Here is a 4,424-nt window from a genome sequence, read left to right as displayed (position 1 = left end):
GGGTGGGGGGAGGAAAGAAGGCATGGGAATGGCTGGTATTGCTATGCTGAAACCCCAGCATCAGGGCCCAGCCAGGAAAGGGTTAATCTTGCCAGAGTTTTGTATATGAAATGGCACCAGGAAAAAAAAAAAGTGCAGACTAGCAATTGAGCCCTGTCTCATCCTGGTTCAAATGACATTGTCTGAGCTTCCCCAGCCTCGCCTCCTGCACTAATTACAGACCTTCCCTGGGGAGGAAGGCTGGGGCCAGGAGGTCCTCATTACAGGCTCCCTCACTCAAGGGCGCAAACCCCAATGACCAAACCCAATGACCAAACAAACTCTCTCTAGGAGAGACCCAGGGGTTCCCCTGATGGGCCTCTCTGCTGCTGCCCGGCAAAGAAAGGGTTAAGCCTGGACTGGAGGGACAGGCCAACGTGTAATAATGGGGCGCTAAGGTGCCCCCCACCAGTCCTACTTGCCCGGGCCTGGGTCCCCTTCTCATCTCTTGCCCCCCAAGATGGCTGCTAGAAGGGCTGTGTCAGGCCTCCCTCTGTGGTCGCCTGCTGACTGCCTCTCCCTGTGGCCTGTGGAGACCTCGCCTTCTTTAATCTTCCGTCTATCTAGAGGCCTCGCCCCTCTGAGATTGGCTTTGATGTGGGGCCTGCTCTCAAGGGGGAAATCAAGGGTTGCTGAGGCCTGGGCTGGACTCTGCCCACTGCCCCCAGCCCGGGCGGGCCCAGAGGTCTCCCAGCCGCCAGGGCTAGACCCCAAGGGTGACCTCGCAGACAGGGCAGGAACTTAGGGCTCTGATCTTCAGGCAAATGGAGGGGTTGCTATCCGGACCCCAAAGTGGAGGAGAAGGCTCAGAAGTAAGAACTTTATCACATCGTGTGATTTATTTTTATTCCTGTCTCCCCCTCATAAAACTGTGAACATAATGACAACAACAGCATTATTGTGTGCCCACTGAATACCAGGCACTAGGCTAAGCATCTTCCATTTATAACATCATTTAATGCTTATAACTATGTAATATGGGGATCATTTTAAAGGGGAGCAAAGTGAGGGTTATTGATTCATTCATGTTCATAAAAATTTATTGAGTTCCTACTATGTGCCAGGCACTGTTCTAGGCACCAAGCATGTAGTCGTGAACAAAATGGACACATTCTTACCCCATCCTAGTTGGGGTGACAGGTCATAAACAAATGGTCCAATGCACATAGTATCATGTCATATAATAAAAATATCATCTTGAAGAAAGGTATCCAGAGTGACAGGGACCTTGCTTTGGACTCAGTGGTATCTTCTCCTCTGTGAGGAGACAGAGTCCTGAGTCAACAGAGGGAGTTAGTCTTGTGACTATCTGGAAAGTGACCAGGAGAGGGGAGAAAAGGAGCAAAGGTCAGAGGTTGGAGGTGCTTGTTCTGTCCCAGGCATGGCCAGGAGGTCAGTGGGACAGTGGTGGGAAGCAGAGGGCCTGGCACAGACGAAATGCCCAGTGAGTGGTTGGGGAGTGACGGATCAGTTCCGGCGCTTCCACTGACCAGGCAGTGGGGTTGGGCAAGTCCTTTACATCTGTCTGAGTCTCAGTGTGTCCACCTGGAAATGGGGGAGAGAACCACAGCCGCCTTGTCTGCAGGACCCCACCTGGTGGGGATCCAAGGAGACCTGGCGTGCGGAAGGACTTGGCGCCGTGTGAGGTGTCAGAAAGTGCTCTGCTGTCTCATTCCATCCATCCTGACTCCCATGCTGGCTCTTGACATGACTGCCCACAGGCACAAATGTGTCCTTGTGACTGTTTGTCCTGCCCCATGGGGCAAGGCGTGTCCATGTCACCTGTCTTGGGTATGTGTGGACCTGTATGTGTCTGTTCACCTGTGTTGACAGCCCCTAGAGAGCAGCTGCCTTGGCCTGACGGTCTGTGGGAACTTACCTCCCGGTTTGAGAGATGAAGTGGAAGACAGAAACAGAGGCTTAGCTCTACCCCCATCCATACTGGGGCCCTGTCTTCTCTCCCAGCTCTTAGTGAAAGGTGTACAGAGGCTTAGCTCTACCCCCATCCATACTGGGGCCCTGGAATTCCCATAGCTCACTCTAAATCTTCTCTCCCAGCTCTTAGTGAAAGGTGTATAGACTGTCTGTGTACCTGTCATTCTATCCCACCTGCCTGTGGGCTCCTGAGAGCTGGGATTGTCCCTTGTTCTTTCTATCCCAGGGAGAAACACAGTGTCTGGTATACGATTGGCGCTTAATAAATGATGGTTGTATGAATGAATAGTCCATAGTCCTTGGAATCAGAGGGGCCTGGAGTTATAGGGCTTCTGGACCCTTTAGCCAAGCCACTGATCCTATCTGGACCTCAGTTTCCTGTTCTATAAACAGGGCTTTTGTCTATGTTCATTTATTCATTCATTCCCAGTCATCTCTTGTGAATGTTATGGCTCCGTGGTATGTTCTGTGGATACGGACGTTAATTAGAATCACTGCTGTTCTCAAGAAGCTGAGAGGTGCCATAGGCATGGGTTGCAATAACTGCAATGAAAGTGATAAATGTCTTCATGGAGGGCACCCAAGTGGCTCAGAGGAGAGTGTGATCTGCTCTGAATTTGAGTGGGGGGGGGGAGATTTCACAGTATAGGGGGAGTCTTGGAGGATGAGCAGTTGTTTCCTAAGCGGACAAAAGAAGAAATGGCTTTTGGGGCAAAGGAAACAGCATGGCAAATATCCTGGAGGTATGGCATAGCCTGGCACCTTGGGAACACTGCTGACAGTGAGTATGGCTGAGAGTTATCAAGGTGGGGAGGGCGTGGGGAGGTACAGAGCTGGAAAGGATAGCCTACAGCTGGTTGGTGCAGGGCCTTGGAGGCCCCTCCAAGGACTTCTAAGAGCCATCCTGAGAGCAAATGGGAGCCGCTGGCAGAGTTTATGGAGGAAAATAGCATGATCAGGATTGCATTTTTGATAAACCACTTTGCTGTGGTGTGGACAATAGATTGGAGGCAAGCAAGACAAGAATCAGCAGGTGGAGTTATGAGGCTGCTGCTGTTATCCAGGCGGGATACGATCAGGTCCTGAACAAACTTAACAATGGCTTACAGTTACCCAGCGCGTACTCTGTGCCAGCCAAGCTCTATATTAAACACTCGCAAACATCGCATTTCATCCTCATAACTCCCCTGCTATTATGATGATCACCCCCGTATTACAGATGGGGGAATGGAGGCTCGGTCACAGGCTGGCAAGTGGCAGAAGGAGGACTTATATCCACTCACCCTGACTTCAGCACCCTGCTCACTGATGAAGGCAGTGGGTGGGGACCAGGGCTTGGAGCCCAGAGCTGGTTAGAAGGTGGGCCCACCAGGACATTAGTCAATGGCATCAACAGTGAACCCAAACAAATGAGCAGGCGCAAGGGCTCCTCCAGCGATAGGTCTCGGATTCTGGGACAGTGTGTCAGCTCAGGAAGAAGATTCCAGTATGTCACGGTTACTGATCCTGTGGGCCTCCCCACGGGGTGCTGACATGAGGCCAGGCTCCTTCAGACGTCTCTGCTGGAGCCATTGTGGCCTTTGCCTCTTTTCCTGTAGGAGTTCTGGCCCTGGGAGAACATTTTTGCAGTTTCCCCTGTCTTTCCAGGACCCTGCCCCTCACAGAGGGCATGGCTGCTGTGTGCACACTGGTGTGTGGGTCAGCTAACGCTGGTCACCTCAGGGCCAGGGGATGCCCTCTCCTTGGGCCCTGTGCACCCCCATACCAGAGTGGAGCAGTCTTTTGGAGTCAGACCCTTGGGCCAGAGCTGAGAAAATGAGATCTGCTTCTTATTAAGAGGTTTTCAACCGGCTGTGTGGACTCTGTCAGTGCTTCCTCTCCTGGGCCACGGTCTGAGATGCTGGCTCCCCCCTCACCTCTGTGGATTGGGCCTCCTGACGTCAGGAGACCCACGGGCTGTGCTGCTGATTCACCCCCAGCAGAGGACACCGTGGCCTCCACCTGGAGCCTCGCTTTGTCTTTTACAGGTCAGGGCGTTGGTTTTCTTTTTTAATAAATAAAGCCGAAACTGACTCACAACTCAAGAGAGGCTGCCACGTGCTCAGAGCCACATCACCATGGCAACGTGGCCAGCCTCGAGCATTTGAAAATGTAATTATCAACAGCGACCCTGTCTCTTCTCACCTCATAGCAGCTTCCGGCCTCAGCCTCCGAAGCTCCCTGATCCTCAGGGTGAGGTGAATGGCCCAGGGCCAGGCCTGGGCTCCTGAGAAAGCAGGGACTTGAAAGTAGGAACACGAGGGTCCTACTCACGTTTTACCTGCCCACAGCTTGCACATCCCTCCAGAGGAGCTGAGGAAATCTCTTTCACGCTGGGGCAGGCACCAGGGGTAGATGTGAAGGCCGCATTTTGGAGTGCCGCAATCCGCTGTTTCTCTCGGGAGGATAAA

Source organism: Myotis brandtii, unplaced genomic scaffold (genome assembly GCF_000412655.1).
Source record: "Myotis brandtii unplaced genomic scaffold, ASM41265v1 scaffold324, whole genome shotgun sequence".
Classification (NCBI taxonomy): Eukaryota; Metazoa; Chordata; class Mammalia; order Chiroptera; family Vespertilionidae; genus Myotis; species Myotis brandtii.
The sequence above is the reverse complement of the archived record's forward strand: the minus strand, read 5'-3'. Positions refer to the sequence as shown.